Raw genomic sequence first — 19,581 nt, 5'->3', positions numbered from 1 at the left:
GAGTTTGAAAGTCACCCAGAAAGACATGGTTGAGTTCAGAAGGGGAACAGGACAGAGAGATCCGTGGCAAGGGGTAACAAAGGCCCTATCTCCTGGGGGTGCCTCTTAGGAAACAGTAATAGCTTTCTCAAATACAGCTGGTCTTGATCTTGAGTCAGATTTAATCCACACTGTAAACCCCACGTTAGCACTGTTTGTTTTAACACTCAAGCTGTTAAGGTAAAGTTAGCATTTTAGATCTCTTCGTCCCGATTCCTCTGACAGTTTCTAACCCTGCTCACAAGCTTTCCCTAGAAAGCTTGCAGGTAACAGTTTCTGAGAGGCATCCCGGGCAAGGGGGTGAGTATCATGCAGAAAACGTCCTCTGACTACGGAAAGACAGTGATGCCTTCCAGTACTGCATGCTGTATGCGTCCTTATCTCCTGGCATGCTCAAGCTTTCTCCCCTTTGCATCCTTTTAATTATCAGAGGTTTCCCCGAACTGCCACCTCCTAGCAGATGGTAGAGAGTAAGCGACATTTCTCACATTTTTCTTAGCCCTAGAAAGAAAACAGCACAATTTCCAACTCAGGAATTGGACAATGGGAGGAGAGATACACCCTTTTGGCCCCCAAGTCTGACCTGCGGCGGTGCAGAAACCTAATTAAGAGCAGTCTGCCTGAGAAAAAGACTGCGCAGGCGCACTCGGCGGTTGCTAGGGCGATATAACCCCCGCTGGGTCTCAATAATCTCCGCGGTAGTAGCATTCCAAGTGGCGGGGTGAGGGTGGGATTTCTGCTGACCAGAAAAATGATACCTGGAGAACCTGAACTGATGCAATTCAGGGAAATGGGGTGAGATGGGCTTGGGGCGGTGAGGTGGGCTTAGGGCAGTGGGGAGGGGAGAGTATCTGTCTCAGAGAATTTGGGACCATGGTCCTACCCAAGCAATAAACTGCAAGGGTCTCTTCAGCTTCCTTAGACCCTAAATTGGTATGCTTGCAGAGTGAGGGAGAGAAAGGGGACAAGTCGATCAAGGTGCCAAGTGTTTCTTGTTGTGACTTTTTGGATTGGTGCAAGGTCCTCAACACATCAGCTTTTCAGGGATCTCCAGGATAGAACCCTGTCAAGGCAAAGTTGTGGCATCTGGACGGACCAACAATCATTAATATAAAGCTCCAATTGCTTTAGCACTAAATATGTGCCAGGAACTGTGCTGGATTTTTCACATGCTTAACTCTCGAATCTTCCCCTCCATTCTTCAAAAGCATTTTAATATTTCCATTTGACACTAAGATAGACTGAAGAGTAATATTCCCAGGGTAACTAATATGCCCAAGGTCACACAGACACCAGGGAGACCTGGGCTTCCAGTTCAAGAAGCCCTCTCCATTACCTGTGACCTGTGCTACATTCTTGCTCAAATTTGCAGACTCTCAAGATACAGGAAAAGTTAGCATAGCCAGGGTGTGGAAGCAAGACAATGCTCTCCAGAGGAGGAATGGAGAATGAAAGAGTAAGGCTGGAATTTCTCCAGGCTCATTCTTGTGCTATCACTAGGGCTCCACTGAGCTGCCTGGCAACTGACCACACATTTCTGTGTACTCTCCCTATTCTGTCCTGTTATTCTTGCTCAGTCTGCTCTCTGTAGGCCCCAGCCTTATCTGCTGGACTGTCATCATTTCGGCACCATCAGAACTATTTAGTGGTTTTGTTTTTGTTTTTGTTTTAGCTCTGAAGGAACAATAACTTGACAGAACTTTTCACTTGTCAAGACCTGCTCAAAAATCCAAGAATAAACGTGGAAAACAGCCGTATGTCACAGATGCCATGTGCAACTTTCCAGAAGCATGGCGGGGGCCTATGGTGAAGGAAAAGATGTAGTATCTCAGTGGTCACAGCTCCTCCTTTGCCAGCCAAGAGATAACCACGAATCTCCCCTTTCAGGCACCAAGTTAAAGTTGACACCAGTAGAGAAACACTTAGCAGTGGAAATGGATAGCCGGTAAACAAGAGTTATAGAGGGTACTGCAAGAATTACCCCAATGGACATCAGCCATCAGACCTCAAGCCCCAACTAAGGCATCCTTGTCATCTGAGTTAATTAATCTGAAAAACATGGTCCTTGGGGGGAGTTGGTAAAGTGTTTGTTTTGCAGGTATGAGGACCTGAGTTTGATCCCCCAGCACTCATGTGAAAAGCCATGCTGGTAACCTCAGTACCAGGGAGGGGGAAACAGGAGGATCCCTGGCACTGGCTGGCCAGTCAGTCTACTCTAATTGGTGAGTTCTAGGCTAGGGAGAGACCCTGTCTCAAAGGAGATGGACAGCGTTTCTGAGGATGGCACTGAAGGTTGCCACCTGGCTTCCACAAGCATGTGCTCATGTGCAGCCAAGTACACACAAACACATGCACATCACACACATGGACACTCGTGCACAAAAATGGAAAATCTTGTAAATGAATACCATCAACACTCACCTACTACTGTTGGTCAGATTCTTCCTATATGCACTTGCTACCCAGAGTCCCCTTTGACCTATGATGGGGATCTTTCTTAAGAAGATAAATTTGTGGAAATATTCACTTTCAGTATTTGAGGCCCAAGAGTACACTTTTTTTTAAGATTAAGGAAGCCTTTCCTGACATTTCAAAATAGCCACCAGCTTCTGTATCCACAAGCCATCCACAAATAAGCATGCAATTAAAGGAAAATGTGGACTGGCATATGTGGATTGCAAGACAATTATTTTAGGTTTCAGAACTGGTAGTGATGATCTATAGCAGGGCTTCTTAAACTCTTTCCACTCACAACTGCTTTATGACCCAAGAAATTTTTACATGAATGACCCCAATTATATAGGCATATAAAATAAGTGTACACAAACCAAACAGTTGTTGATAACTCACAAAGAAATTTCTTTTAAAATAAATGTATTGGTATATATATAATTTTACCACTAAAGACAAAAGTAAATTTGTATACTAATAAGATAGATGTGTTTGTCTATTTTTACATAAAGAAATTCTGGTTGGAGCTGGAAATGTAGATCAGTTGGTAGGGTGCTTACCTAGCATTCATGAAGCCCTAGGTTCTGTCTGTAGCACCATATAAAGCAGATCGTTTGTGGTGGTATGTGCTTATAATTCTACACTTTGGAGGTAGAGGCAGGAGGATTAGAAGTTCAAGAGCACCCTGGGATAATTAGTGATTTCAAGACCAGCCTGGGCTACATGAGATTCTGTCTCAAAAAAAATCTTGGCCAAATATTCGATACCATAGGGAACAGAACATCTTCAACATTTTTCAGAGCTGGTCAACATTTTGACTTAATAGCCAGCCACCAATAGTCAGAATACCACATCACATAAATGCATAGGACAAAGTGGCAGAAGTATGTTTGAATGGGGCTGGATTGGCGGCTCAAGTCTAAAGTACTTGTCATGCAAGCAAGCGGACCCTAGCTCAGAACCTGAGCACCCACTTATAGAAGCCGAGAACAGCAGCGTGCTGACATCCCAGCATTGGACAGTGGGAGACGGGAATATCCTGGGGCTCACTGGCCAGCTAGTCTTGCTAAATTAATGAACTTCAGGTTCAGTGAGAGATCTTGTCTCAAAAATAGTGATACAGTGGAAGGCAATAGAAGAAAACAGCTGTTGTCAAATGCTGCTCCTCCCCCTACATGCACACATGTGCACACATACCCACACCAAGAAACACACACATATATATACACACAAGAAATGCATTTAGGGCCATGTCACAAAGTTTGGAATTCTGTCTTAATACCAAGCCAAATTTCATTTAATAGTTGCGTTCTTATAAAACTCAACTCAGAAATACAAACAGCACCTTTTAAACTCAAACATTCTGTTGCTGGAGAGATGGCTCACTGGTTAAGAATGTACTGGTCTTGCAAAGGACCAGAGTTCAATTCCCAGGACCCATATCAGGTGACTCCAGCTCCAGGGGATCCAATGCCTCTTGCTTTTGCTTTTTTGCTTTTGTGTACTTACATGCACCTACACACACACACACACACACACACACACACACACACACAGAGAGAGAGAGAGAGAGAGAGAGAGAGAGAGAAGAAAACCAATACATACAATTCAAAAAACAAAATTAAATATTTTAAAAATAAAATAAAACAGTCTAACATAATATAATCCAAAGATACATGAGTTTGATACTTATATACTGAGGAATAATGGCAGGAAGCTATTAATATTTAAAGTCTTTGTTTACTGTAATAAAACTATTGTGGTTTTTTTTTTGTTGTTGTTGTTTTGGTTTTTTTTCCCAAGACAGGGTTTCTCTGTGTAGTTTTGGTGCCTGTCCTGAATCTCGCTCTGTAGACCAGGCTGGCCTCGAACTCACAGAGATCTGCCTGGCTCTACCTCCCAAGTGCTGGGATTAAAGGCATGCGCCACCACTGCCCAGCTAAAACTATTGTTTCTATAAGAGCAAAAAATACTGCTATTCATTCATACAGTAGTTGCAAATCTTCGTCGAAGTGATTCGGGATGCATTCCTGACCATTGCATATTATAATGGCATGCACAGTGCAAAGTACATACTTTTTGTGTTCAGAACCAAATCTGAAGTCATGTGGTGAAACATGAGCAAGTACTGCCAGACGCTTTTCAGATTCATTCTGTTTGTTTTTCAATTTCAGTCATCCAGGCTGGCCTCACATTTTCTGTGCAGCTGAAAGTGAACCTGAACTTCTGATTCTCCTGCCTCCACCTCTGGTGTGCTTCGATTACATATGTGTGCCACCATGTCTAATTTATGCAGTGCAGGAGAGCCAACCCAGAGCTTCATGCATGCTAATCAAGCACTCTACCAACTTAGGTAATCTGCAGCCTTGTGTGTTTAATTTTGAATTAATTTGTGCTGTTATACATTCAGAACATTTTTACTGTTGTCAAACTTTTAGAAACCCACACATTCAATTACAGGGTCCCATCTCACACTTTAATAATCTGGGATATGGAGTGGCCCATAAACACCTTTTAGGTTCAGTCAAGGACACCTTCGTCTGTTGTCTTAAGCAGGGTTTCTATTGCTGTGAAGAGACACCATGATCACAGCAACTCCTATAAAGGAAAGCATTTAATTGGAATGGCTCCTTTGCAATTCAGAGGTTCAGTCCATTATCATGACAGGGAGCATGGTGGCATGCAGGCCGACATGGGGCTGGAGAAGGAGCCAAGAGTTCTACATCTGGATCAGCAGGCAGTAGGAAGAGAGAGAGAGACACTGGGCCTACTCTGGGCATTTGAAACCTCAAAGCCCACCCGACTACTTCTCCAACAGGGCCACACCTACTACAAAAAGGCCACACCTCCTAATAGTGCCACTCCTTATAAGCCTATGGGGGGTCATTTTCATTCAAACCACCATATTCCACTTCCTGGATCCCATAGGCTTGTAGCCATATTATAATGCAGAAATGCATTAAGTCCAACTTAAAAAGTGCCCATAGTCTATCAGTCTCAACACTGTTTCAAAGTCCAAAGTTCAAAGTCTCTAATGAGATTCATGCAATTTCTTAACTGTAAACCCCTGTAAAATCAAAATAAAAAAGCAGATGACATATTTCTAACATGCAATAGCATAGAATATACATTACCATTCAAAAATGGAGAAAAGAGAATATAATATAATGAGGAAATACTGGACAAAAGCAGGACCAAAAACCAACGGGCAAACTCCAAACTCTGCATCTTCATGTCTAATGTCAAAATGTTCTTTAGGTCTCCAACTCCTTTCAGCTTTGTTGACTGCAACATACTTCTCTTTCTTGAGCTGGTTCCACTCACTGTTAGCAGCTCTTGTTGGCAGATAGCCCATTACTCTGGCATTTCCAATATTTGGGGGTCTCCAAGGCTTCACCTTCATAGTTCACACAATGGTCTCTCTAAGCCTCCATGCAGGGACACCCCCGACACATGCTTGACCTCATTAGCTTTCCTTAGTTGTGGAGGGAGATTCCCTAACCTCTTTCTTGTATCCTTGACTTTAAAACCAGAACAATGTGGCCAGAGTTGCCAAGCTCTGCTGCTTGCTGGGGCTGGAACATGGTTCTCTCATTCAAATACATTTTCACCAGCTTTCTCTTTTTGATGGTTCCCTTCACTGCTTAAGCTTAGCTGTTCTGTAACTCACTCTGTAGATCAGGCTGGAATTGAACTCTGAAATCTGTCTGCCTCTGCATCCCTAGTCCTAGAATTAAAGGTCTGTGCCACCACACCTGGCCTTAAGCTTTCCTTTAATCCCTTTTCTTTAATCACAAATTGGAAGCTTAGCTGGGTAGGGTTTTGCCTTGGGATCTCCTCCACTCCCTTTATTCCATTTAGCATCAGGTTTTTCTTTAATTTGTTTATCTCCTTGAACACAAGACTTAGGTCCATTACACTTCTTGGTGCCCCCTTTTGCTATGGGATATTTGTACACCATGTGAAGATGTATTCTCTGTGATTGGTGTAATAAGAAGCTGAATGGCCAACAGCTAGGCAGAAGGTATAGGTGAGATTTCCTGGGAGAGAAAGGAAGAGGAAGTGAATCTAGGTGTATGGGAGATGCCAGGAGACATGGAGAGGAAACAGGAGGTAAAAGATAAAAGAGAGGTAACACAATTTCACACAATGTAGATTAATATAAATGGGTTAATTTAAGCTAGTTAAGACAAACATAAGCTAAAAGCCAAGCTTTCATAATTAATTAGAAGTCTTCATGTCATTTTTTGCAGGCTAGCAGTCTAAAGATAGTCTGACAAGAAGGCTTGCTACACTTTTCTCCTCAAATTGTACATTTTGTATTTTTCCTTTTTTTAGCTTGGTCCTTAGACTGGCCACTATCAACCATGCAACACAGTCAATAGACTGTCTGGAAGTATCCTCTGCCAAAGATGTTAATCCAGAAATCTTCAATTTAGTCTCAGGTAGATTTTTTGGACAAGGGAAGAAAGCAGCCACATTCGTCACCAAAATATCACAAGAAAAAAGAACAGTTTTTAGGCCACATACTAATATTCTTCTCCTCTGAAACCTCTTGAGCCAGGCCCCCACAGTTCAAATCAACCTCAGCACCACTGTCTTCCATGCTTCTACTAGTATGGACTACTAAGCCCCACTTAAATCATCCAATCACTTTTCTACTGAAAGTCCCAAAGTCCACATTCCTCCAAACAAACACATGGTCAGGCCTATGACAACAATAACTCAGTCCCTGGTACCAACTTCTGTCCTTTTACAGGCACTCTCCAGACAATAAAATTTCTCACTGAACAAAGTTTCGTTTTCCTCTCATTGATAATCAGTGATGTTTTAAGGAATTTTCTGTAAACAGGGCTAGAGGCTAGTTATTAGGGATATTGGAAAAGAAAGAGAAACTCAGCACTTTCATTCTAGATTATATAGCAATAAATCAAGTATGTGATGCTAAAGGGGAAACGAATTGGGAAAGTAAGAAGTCTGGATGTATATAAACCTGACTATCATTTAGTATCCATATGTCCTTTTGTAAGATGCCCAACAGCTCTTTCTTGACCATTTGAAGCTATTTTCAAGAAACCAATAGAGTTTGGGCATGGTGGCACATTCCTTTAATTCTAGCACTTGGTAGGCATAGAGTAAATACATCTCTGTGAGTTATAGGTCAACCAAGAAGACAAGGAAGGAAGGGAGAGAGAGAGAGAGAGAGAGAGAGAGAGAGAGAGAGAGAGAGAGAGAGAGAAGAGTGATACAAAAGCAGAGTTTCATTTATACTATTTGATGGTGTAAAAACTGTATTGTATTCCAAGTATACCTAGTCTAGTGACATTTCAGCACCAGACCATGACTTTTACAATTGTTACTAGTCAGTAGTATGATGCTTGCCTAGCATGCAAGTTGCTCAACATTTGATTCCCAGCACCACAAAAAAAGAAGAAGAAGAAAGAAAGAGTAAAATAGGATTGCTGCTTGTCAACACTTTGGTAGCTGATTTCAAATAAAAAAACTCTATTCTAATCTTTGTTTTCTTTAATAAGCACATTAGGTACATATAACTCTAGGTGGTTATAAATTAGTGAGATTTATCTGTATCAATAATATATTCCTTGAAGAAATTAATTCACATTATATATTTGGGAGGTTCACCAGTAGCTTCTTTAAAGAGACCATAAAGTGTCCAAGAAATACTCTGCATTTCTGCGATGGTGACTTCCCTTCTGTTAAGTTAAGAAGTGATTTGGGACAGAAATGGTGGTTAATGTCTGTGATGTCAGTCTCAAATGGGAATTCTCAGTTTGGCATGGGCTGATCAAAATAGAGATTCTGTCTTCTCAGTATCCACTTCACTAAGAGATGGGGGATGTAAAGAAAGGACAAAAGGATGACCATTGCTTTAGAAGCTGCCCTATGTTCTGAAGTTACATCCTGCATTGACCACAGCTCAGAGAACTTTCACAGTATGTGGGGACTACAAATGGTATACTACTCTTGAAAGGTGCAACCTGCATTATTCTTTTTTTTGCAACACAAAAGGGCTACTCTCTTCTATTTATACTGAGATCCAGTTGTAGGAGCAGTTCTGCATCATACTCTGGATTTGGATGGGGAGTGCAACGCTAAGGAGGAGAGATTTAGGAGAGGGTGCTCTCCTTAACATTAACCATTTATGTAACATCCTCTCACATAAATATGACCATGGAAATACCCATTGTTCCCAACAGCTAGAAATGCAGAATTCTTGGCACATAACAAATCTGTCCAAACCCATGCTCTAACATGGCTTCTAGATGCATAACTTCATGTCCCTAGAATTGACCTCAGTCAATTGAGGTCAGTGATACCTGTCCTAATTAGTTTTGTTTTCCCCCAATTTGACACAGCTGTAGTTGCTATCATGAAAGAGAAATCTTGTGCTGCAAATATTTATGTCAACTTGACACAAACTATAGTCATCTGAGAAGAGAAAAAGCCTCCATAAGATCCAGCTATAAGGTATTTTTTTAATTAGTGATTGATGGGGGAGGGCCCAGCCTATGATGCGTGGTGCCATCTCTGGACTGGTGGTCCTGGGTTCTATAAGAAATCAGGATGAACAAGCCAGGGGAAACAAGGCAGTATGTAGCACGCATCCATGGCCTCTGCATCTTCTCCTGTCTCCAGGTTCCTTGAGGGAGGCCAGTTTCCACTTTTTTTTTCTCCTAGGATACTCTTGAGGATGGAGAAGTGAGAAATATTTAGATAGAGGGGAGAAAGACAGAAACACAGGATAGCCTCAGGAGGGCCTGTATCAAACCCACTGGCCTCTTCTGTCCCTTCTAAGGTCTTTTAAAGGAATGCCAAGTGGTGGAGCAAAAGACCTCCCCCTAGCACAGCCAAGTGCAGAACATTCTAAACACCTGGTAACCATGGACATGGCCAAGTCATCCCCTAATGCAGCACTGCTGTGTAAAGCAAGCTCAGATCTCACTAGGAAACCTCTGTGGAGCCCAACAGTTCCTGCCCTGTCTGAGTTTCTGTTTGGCTTCCTTCAGTGATGGACTACAATGTAGGAAAGCCCATAAACCCCTTTCTCCCTAACTTACTTTTTGGTCATGGTGTTTTGTCACAGCAATAGTAACCTTAAGACAAACTTCAATTAAAAAATGCTTCTATTGGGTTGTTGTGTAGGCAAGCCTGTGGGGCCTTTGATTGATTGATGTGGGAGGGCCACTGCAGAAGGTGCCACACTTGGGCAGGTGGTACCAGGGTATATAAGGAGCAAGCTAGGAGGGAACAACCCAGTAAGAAGCATTCCTCCATGGTCTCTGCTTCAGTTCTTGCCTCCAGTTTCTTACCTTGAGCTGCTTTGACTTCCCTTGAAGATGGACTATAAGCTGTAAGCCAAATAGGCCCTTTCCCCCGTCAAGTTGCTTTTGGTCAAGGTGTTTTATCACAGCAATAGAAATTCAATGTCAGAACATAATTCTCAGTCCATTTTCATCTCTTCCCACTGTTAAAGCATACTTATTTGAAATACCTTTCATATTTTTGTCTACTAGTCTTCTATTATCCTTTATTTACTTGTAAATTTTGCCATTTGTTGAATATCCTCAGTATGTAATAGCGATTTTTTTATATGTATGTATACACACACACACGCTTAGAGAATTTCTGTGATCATCTTCAGCAGGAGTTGTCTTTGAAAGCTCCCTAAGTGTCTCTACTGCCAGTCTCTCCCTCTGGGATGGAGGAGGATGGAGTAAAGTGCTGCAGTTCCACTCCAGTTCTGGAAGCGCAGACACAATGACCTTCTGAGCTTGGAGGCTTCCCTGGAGAGGATAACTCCTGCCTCACTAGCGCCTTTTCCAGGTCATATACCCTTCAGCTGTTCACCCGAATCTCAGCTACTCCCATGCCTTTATATTCTGTATTCTTAGAGTTTACTCCCTTTATACATGTTGGTTGAGAATACAAGCTGCTCTTCCAGAGGACCCAGGTTCAATTCCCAGAACCCACATGGCAGCTTATAACTGTCTGTACCTCCAGTTCCAGGAGATCTGACAATCTCAAACAGACATACATGCAGACAAAACCTCAATGCACATAAAACAAAAAAAATAATTAAAATCATTAAAAAATAAATGGTTTCATGTCAATGGAATTTGGGGAAGAAGGGGATAATAGAAGCATAATTCCACATCTTAACTAAGACACAGCATTTATTTTAATAGATAAAAGTTAAAATAACCCCAAATGTTCATAGCAACAATTTTGGTTTTACTTATTAGTGGAACTAGTGACCTACTTCCAGTGAAACAGTGTAAAATCATTGGTTGTGGTGGCATATAAGACTATTACAAGCCGGGCGGTGGTGGCGCACGCCTTTAATCCCAGCACTCGGGAGGCAGAGCCAGTTGATCTCTGTGAGTTCGAGCCAGCTGGCTACAAGTGAGTCCAGGAAAGGCGCAAAGCTACACAGAGAAACCCTGTCTCGAAGACTATTACAAACAACAAATCATGGTCAATGCATATTGTTAAGACAAGTACCATGCTGTGAACAATAACAATATCAGTACTGTTTTATAAATGTGTAAAGCAATTCAGATGTGTGTGTGTATATATATCTATATCTCTATATCTAGAGATAGATATAGATATATAGATATAGATATAGATATAGATATAGATATAGATATAGATATAGATATAGATATTTGCAGGTGCTTTGAATAGTAGCTTGCTAGGCAGAATAACAGTCCCTCACAGATGCCCCTGGCTTGATTTAAATGAACAAACCTTGAACACCATCTAAATCATAAGGATCCTAATGGGAAGTATGATGATCAATCATTAGCAGTAGGAGAAACACTGTAAGCAGGAGGTGGAAGTGATGTGAGAAAGGAGTCACAAACTTAACAATTTGGGATACACGTAGAAAAAACTGTTGAAATTAAGAAACAAACTGTTAATTTGAAGAAAAAATGTGAATATCCAATTATATATTATTTTGTGTATAAACTTTCATACTTCATTGTTAGAAAGTGTTCATTGGATTTTGTGAGTGTGTTAAATGGGCAATGAACTAAGAGTATTCTAATTTGGAGACTTTCTTTACTTTCTAAAGACGATGAATTTTTTCAAGTGACAGCACTCCATTAGGCAAAAGAATGCCTGAAGCAAAGATGTAATAGGTTGCTTGTAGGTTTTTAATATTGTGGGGTTTTTTTTTTGTTGTTATTGTGTTTTGCTTTTGTTTTGGGGGGTTGTTTGTTTTTGTTTGTAATAAATAGACATTCATTTAAAAAATAATTCATTACCTAAAGTAAGGTTTTTTAACATAAATCCTAGGTCTGTGAGTACAAAAAACGGGGGAGAGGCAACGAAGTGATTGATCTCCTCAGAGTTCCCTCAACCCTGATGGTTACCTGATTTTAGGATTTGAGGATGAGAGTCCTGTGAGGCTGGGTTGAACCTCTGATTTAAGAAATAATAAGATAATATATCTTTCCTGTTTTAATCCATCAAGTCTGTTATTGTTACATCAGCAATGGGAAGTGGTTTATCACAGAGTTAAAAGAATTTGAGTGATTCCAGTTTCTACTCTTGCTCAAAAAGAAATCAACACTTAGATGAATAAAATTCCATATTTAGAGCAGCAGAATCTGTCTATAATAATTAAACTCTAGAGTAATCTTACAGCAGTAAAAACATAAAAGTACTATAATAACCAGGATAATTAAGTGCTGAAAGAAATAAGCACACAGGTACTTACGTGGAGGTTATGTATGTTAAATAGGGTATTTTAAATATAGAATAAAATGTTATGCCATAGCACATTGCAGTTACATTTTTTATGGCACTGAGGATAGAATCCAGTGCTTTGTGCATGAATGCCAGACAAACCACTCAGCTATCACCGGTGCCTCAGTTTCTAAGAATGAATTAAAAAGAAAAAGGTACTTGGATGAACAGTAAATGTCTCACTTGAGTTTAGTTTGTCTGTTGTTCTGATTGAGCTGAGATTGTTTGCAATGGAAAATGCTTAATTTGCTTTAAATTTCTTGTTTTTGTAAGGTAGATTTAGCTTTAAGTTCTGTCCTCTCCTAAGAACGACATTCATAGGCAAGTAGTTCTTTCCACATTTGTAAGGAAGCTGCTCATAACATCATCATCGTCATCGTTGTCATCATCATCATTGTTGTTGTTGTTGTTATTTAACACAGGTAGAAGTGAAGTATTTTCATTGAAAAACCAAATGTTTCTTCCCCTTTCTGTTAAATGAACCCAGTGGAACTCTGGCAGAAGGGCTGAAGCTCTGCCAGTATTGCAGCTGGTGTTTTTACAGTGTGGTCTTAGCTCCTGAGTTACGTGTTTCTTTGTAAATGCACTGGCTAAGGCCTATGTTAAGAGCATCTTTACCACTATACACAGTGGTCTTTGAGCCAACAGGCCACCTTCCCTGGTCCTAGAGGTCCTTTTCTTGCTCCCTCCTCTACCCATCTCCACCTGCAGTACTGAGTGGTGTTTCACAATACACTTCACCTCAGGGAACCTGTGTCTGTCTGGTATTCAACCAGCAGCACCTACCCTGCCCCACAAGGATTCCTCACATCCTCATCCCATCAACTTATGTGAAACAACGGGAAGAGGTAAAAGGGAAGGTGAGCCAAAGGAGTTGACTGTTTAATTTTCTTTCTTTCTTTTTTTTTTTAATTGTTATCCCAAGTCTACCAGTATCTGAGATTAGAACAACAGGTTAGCATAGGGTAACTGCCTAATCATGTGATTGTCTTAGTGGAATGCAATGTTTTGACCCCATGAGATTGTTTAGATTCTGTAATCACACAGTGTACTGTAACTCAAATTCCATGTATTTTTGTTACAAACTTTCTGGGAAAAAATGTGAAACATTAAAAGGTGATAATGCACAAAAATATACAAAGCCATGTTATAATCTCCTTTCCTCATTAGCAGTTTTACAGATACTTATTGTTGATTTTATATATTCATTTGCACTTCCTTAATTCTTCACAGTGAAATGACATTCATTCTAGTGAACTGAAGAAATAAACAACAAGGATATACTGTGATGATACCATTTCTTTTAAAGAGTGAAGAATCCTGACATTCTAAGTGTGGGTTTGTCACCACGACTCTAGAGGCAGTGGGACCTGAGAGAATGGAGCCTATAAATGATATGGTCTAGGGTTTCATACAATAGCCAACTGTATTCAGAGCCTTGGACAATTTATACTCTGAGGGTTTAAAAAGATCACATAAGTAAAGTTTTCATGAGTTCAAACAGTATATAGTCACAAGGACAAGCTGCATGCATGTGGTAAAAACATGTTTTTTCCACAGAGGCATATAAAGGATACTTTAAACATTTAATTGAGTAACAGCAGCAAGCAATAATGAGTAATCTGAAGTAAACTCATTCCTATCCACTACACCTGGAAGGGGCACGAAAACACACTCCAAGAACAATTCTGTGTTTCTTGAAGAAAAGGGTCACAAAACTCATGTCTTGTTTTCTTGGAGTGTTGTCAAAAGTGTTCAGAATTCTCATCACATGACTCCATTCTTGGACCGTGTTCTGACATGGTTTAGATTAGGAAATAACTTCTTATGCTTATGTGGATGAGAGCATGCCCATGCCATCCATTCCCATTTAGTTCTCTCTCTCTCTCTCTCTCTCTCTCTCTCTCTCTCTCTCTCTCTCTCTCTCTCTCTCTCTCTCTCTCTCTCTCTCCACCTCCCTCTCCTCTCCCTCTCCCTCTCCCTCTCCCTCCCCCCCTCTCTCTCCCTCCCCCTCTCCCTTTTTTTCTCTCACTTGTGGGTCAGATTTAAGTTCTCAGCTGCCGTTCCAGGGTCATGCCTACCTGCCTGCTGCTATGCCATGATGTCATAGACTCAACTCTGAAATTATAAGCAAACTCACAAATGTTTTCTTTTATAAGTTGACTTGGTAATATTGTGTTATCATAGCAATAGAAAAATAAGTAAGACAGAAATTGGTACCAGGAATGGGGTATTGCTATCACAGTCCAGACCATGCTATTGGGAACTTTGGACTAGCAAAGCACTTAAACACTATAAGCAGGGCTTAATGGGACATCCTAGTAGGAGCTTGGAAGACCATAGTGCTGAGAGCAATGTGGACTATGGAGGCCAAGCTCAAGAGGCCTCAGGGTTGAACAATATCAGCAATTAGGCTAGAGCCATTCTTGTGATATTTTTACAAAGAATATGGCTACTTCCTGACTTAGTCCTAAAAATAAGCAAAATTGAAAAATAATGGATTAATTTCCTTGCTTGAGATTTCAAGACAGCCTCAGTTTGACTCTGTTGCATGGTTACTAGTGATCATTTTTATGTGGGTCTACAATGAAAAAGAGCAGAGCAAAGAAAAACACAAAATGTATAATTTGAGAAAAAGAGCACCAAGAAAATTAAAGCTGGAGCTAGGGCTTGTGTTGAAGAAGATAGGAAAGGCCAGATGCAAAAAATGGAATAAAGGGAGTTTCCAGTGCACTAGATTTCCACATTGCTCCCAAAGGCCCCCCAATTCCAATCATCTTTCCTGGACACTCTCCCTCCATCCCCACCCCACCCTTGATCTGATCCCTGGAATCTACGAGGGTGATCCTAGCAGAGACTTACAGTAATGGGGGATACAGATCCTGGACCAGCCATCTTCTATAACCTGGCAATGCTTCCAGTTGTAGGACTAAGACACCAACCCAGCCACAAAAACTACAACCTACAAAATGTCCTGCCTGCAAGGTGTGCTGTGGTAATGGTGGAGCAGAATTTACGGAGTGGCCAACCAATGACTGGTACAACTTGAGGTCCACTCCATGAGAGGGAGCTCATGCCTGATACTGCCTAGAGGGCCAGGAACCAGAGGCTGGACAGCCCAGAGACCCAGGATAGAACCAAACATTACTGGCAAAAAAAGTTAATGAAATGATTTCTAATGATATTCTGCTATACTCACAGATTGGTGCTTAGCCAAATTGTCATCAGAGAGGCTTCATTTGATGGAGCAATTGATAGGAGGAGATGCAGAAACCCACGGCCAAACATTAGGTAGAGCTTGGGGAACCCCATGGAAAATGGGGAGGAAGGATTGTTGGAATTAGAGCAGTCAAGGACACCAAGAGGACACTGCCCACAGAATCAACTAACCAGGACTCATAGGGGCTCATAGAGATGGAAGCCACAATCATGGAGCCTGTATGGGTCTAAGCTAGGCCCTCTGCATATATGTTATGGTTGTGCAGCTTCAAGTTCTTGTCAGATTCCTAACAGTGGGAGTGGGGGTGTCTCTGATTCTTTTGCCTGTTCTTAGGACCCTTTTCCTTCTACTGGGTTGCCTCATCCAGCCTTAATATGATGGCATGTGCCTGGTCTTATTGTAACTTGTTGTGTGTGTTTGGTTGATATCTCTGGGATGCTTATTCTTTTCTGAAGGGAAACAGAAAAGGAGTGGATCTGGGGAAGGTAGACGTAGGGGGACTGGGAGGAGTGGAGGGAGGGGAAACTGTGGTCAGGATGTATTGTATGAGAGAGGAATAATTTTTTTAAAAGTGAAATAAAAGGAGTGGTGCCTTCAAGGCAAGACTCCACCTAGCTAATTTTGCAACTTGTGAAAGGAAAAGGCCTGAGGAATTGTCTGCTAAAATGAAACAACAAATCAAATCTTATGCAAATGTAATTCAAGCAGGGGCCCAGATTTGATCCCAAGTGGGCAGCAAAACTTGGCAACATTGGCCACATGATTCTGGCTTTAGAGTCATAAAGGACACATAAGAAAGGGGGTTGTGGAATCTTTTCCCACAGTTAAGCAGCACTGCTGAGGTCTGGCATGTGACAGGGAAGTCCCCACATGGAAGGTCTAAGATGCCATTGTATGAAGCTGTGAAAAATGAAGCCTGGATTACGTTGGAGATCCCAGAGTGTTGGACCTGCCAGAGCCATGGAATGTCTGTCATGGAGAGCTGCATGCAGGGAATAGAACCAGTCAGGAGAAAAAAGTGTGTTACAGTCGGCAAAGCTGGAAAGGGCAGAGCCATCTAAGCCTTTTGATATCACACATGGAGCTACAGGGTTTTCAGTTTGTCTTGCTGGGTTTTGGTCCAGTATTTCCACACTGTGCCCTGATTCCTCCCTTTTGGAATGGCAATGTGTATTCTGTGCCATTGTGTGTTGAAATATATAATTTGCATTTGCATTTTACAGGTTATAATTAAGAGATTGCCTTGAGTCTCAGAAGAGACTTTGTACTTTGTACTTTTAAATAATTTTGAGACTGAAAGACTATTGGAACTTTTGAATTTTGGCTAAATGAGTTTGCATTATGATAGGTCATAAGTCAATGGGGGCAGGGAGTACAATGTGGTGTTATGGATAAGAATGGCTCCCACAGGCTCATATGCTTGAATGCTTGGTTCCCAGGTGAAGAACTGTTTGGAAAGGATTAGGAGGTGTGGCCTTGCTGGAGGAAGTATGTCAGAGAGGGTGGACTTTGAGGCTTCAAACGCTCATGCCATTCGAATTAGCTCTATCTGCCTCATGCTTGTGGGTCAAGATGTAAGATCTCAACTACTGCTCCATTGCTATGTCTGCCTGTCTGCCTGTCTGCCTGCTGTTATGCTCCCTGTCATGGTGCTCAAGGACTCTCGTCCTCTAAAAACAAGTAAATGCTTTCTTTTATAAATTTCCTTTCTTCCTTCCTTCCTTCCTTCCTTCCTTCCTTCCTTCCTTCCTTCCTTCCTTCCTTCCTTCCTTCCTTCCTCTTCTCTTTCTTTCTTTCTTTCTTTCTTTTTTCTTTCTTTCTTTTTTTTTTTTTTTTCTTTCTTTCTTTCTTTCTTTCTTTCTTTCTTTCTTTCTTGGTTTTTCAAGACAGGGTTTCTCTGTGTAGCCCTGACTGTCCTGGAACTCACTCTGTAGACCAGGCTGGCCTTGAACTCACAGAGATCTGCCTGCCTCTGCCTCCCAAGTGCTGAGATTAAAGCCATGTGCCACCACCCACCCGGCTGGTCATTGTTTCTTATCACAGCAATAGAAAAAACCAAGGCAGCCTATTTAAGGAAATATTATCTGCAAAACTCCTGAAGCTGAGGCCAGGAACTAACATCCATTACCATAAAACCTAAAGAACCTCAAAATAAATGAAATAAATGAACTTAAAGTCTGCACAGGAGCACTTTATAATTTGCCGAGAGTTAGAGAGGAGAGAATTTTGAAAGCAAGAAGAGAGTGATATGATATATTTAAAGTGTGAAAGAACAACTGTAGTTGGGAGCAGTGGTGCATGCCTATAATCCTAGTATGTGGGAGGCTAAAGGCCTTTTGCAAGAGCAGCAAGTGCTATTAACTGTTGTTAAGCTATCTCTCCAGCCCATTCCCTCCTCCTCCCCGAGCTCCTCCTCCTCCTCTTTCTTTGTTGAGGCAGTTTGCAGGCTGTTTTGTATTATTAAGAATCGAGCAGAAAAAGGTAAAACAATGATAAGGGAGAAGCCACCAGATATATCAAAGCAGAGGACCTGATTTGACAGCAATATGAACAGTTCATACGTAGCCACAAGAAGTCACATGAAGCATGTACTCACAGATAGATGAGGGTAGGAAGTTTTGGAAATATTTTGTAAAGTTTCTTTACTTCCACATTCTAGGTATCATCAACTAATATTTTTGCTATTCGAGTAGTAGGTACAGTTTTACAGAACTAGCATAAGGAGTGAACTGTGATGGACATGGTGGAGTGAACCAGAGAAGTACACTGTGTTATAGTTCAGTTCTTAGACCCTACTTCTGACAAACTCTAGGTGAAGGAGATGCAGCTATGAAAATACATCTGTGGCATATATGTTCACTTGTATATTTGTTTGGTAGCAGGATGGAATGGAGAAATAACTGGTGTCTGGTGTCCCTGCCCAACTGTGAGGAAAACAGCCATGTTCTGGTGGAAACATGGACATTGGCTCACAGAAAACAAAATGTGACCTTATTGCTTTTCTCACCTTGAGGCATGGGATGAAGGATGATGCTGGGTATATGTTGAGAACTGAAGGGCTATATTAGTTATTTTTCTCATTTATGTGATCAAATACCTAAGAAGAAGCAACTTAAGGAGAAGGTTTATTTGGATCACAGTTCAATGGGATACAGTCTGTCATGGCAAGAGAGCCATTGGCCATTGGAACAGGAGCAGGAAGTAGCTGGTCACATTTCACCCACAGTCAGGGTGCAAAGAGTACTTGTTTCTCTGCTTGCTTTCTGTTATAGGACCATGGAGCATGAAATGGAGCCACCCAATCAAGGTGAGTCTACCCTCCTCCATTAAAAACCTCTCTGAACCCTCACAGTCCCCCCTGGAGGTTTGTTTCCTAAGTTACTCTAGATCCTGTTAAGTTGATAAACAATATCAACCATCATGGGGCCTTGTAGTGGTATTGTGTTCCCCAAAATATTGTGTACCTTAATAAACTTATCTGGGGTCAGAGAACAGAAAAGCCACTAGTTAGGCAGTGATAGCACACGCCTTTAATTCTAGCATTCCAGAGACAGAAATCCCTCTGGATCTCTGTGAGTTCAAGGCCACATTGGAAACAGCCAGGCATGGTGACTCACGCCTTTAATCCCAGGAAGCCAGCCTTTAATCTCAGAGAGTGGTGGTAGAAAGCAGAAAGATATATAAGGCGTGAGGACGAGAAACTAGAAGCATTTGGCTGGTTAAGCATGTGGCTGGTTAAGCTTCAGGCTTTCCAGCAGCAGTTCAGCTAAGAGCCATTGGGATGAGGACACAGAAGCTTCCAGTCTGAGGAAACAAGACCAGCTGAGAAGTTGACCAGGTGAGGTTAGCTGTGGTTTGTTCTGTCTCTCTGATCTACCAGCATGGACCCCAATAACTCACCTCGGGTTTGATTTTATTAATAAGAACTTTTAAGATTCATGCTACAGGGCCTGGTGAACCACTTGTCTCCAGCTAAGAACATTTCCCTCCCCAAAGCTAGTACTTCTGCAACATATATTTCAATAAGCTTTGGTATCCAGGGATTGGAGCAATTTCCTATTCTGATTACTTTCTGGTTTCTATGACGTGAGTCC

General features: G+C 41.5%; 1 protein-coding gene across 1 annotated transcript in view; it reads left to right on the top strand.

Annotated features, from left to right (window-relative positions):
* Magee2 (MAGE family member E2) overlaps positions 1-18,777 on the top strand; it is a 170,161-nt gene extending 151,384 nt beyond the window's left edge. Inside the window, exon 7 of the transcript XR_005090002.1 lies at positions 18,760-18,777. The gene's annotated coding sequence lies outside the window, so the exon portion shown is untranslated. The remainder of the gene's footprint in view (positions 1-18,759) is intronic.
* Positions 18,778-19,581: the final 804 nt, after the last annotated feature.

Source organism: Peromyscus leucopus, chromosome X (genome assembly GCF_004664715.2).
Source record: "Peromyscus leucopus breed LL Stock chromosome X, UCI_PerLeu_2.1, whole genome shotgun sequence".
NCBI lineage: Eukaryota > Metazoa > Chordata > Mammalia > Rodentia > Cricetidae > Peromyscus > Peromyscus leucopus.
Note: the sequence above shows the minus strand (reverse complement) of the source record. Positions and strands in the feature narration are given on the sequence as shown.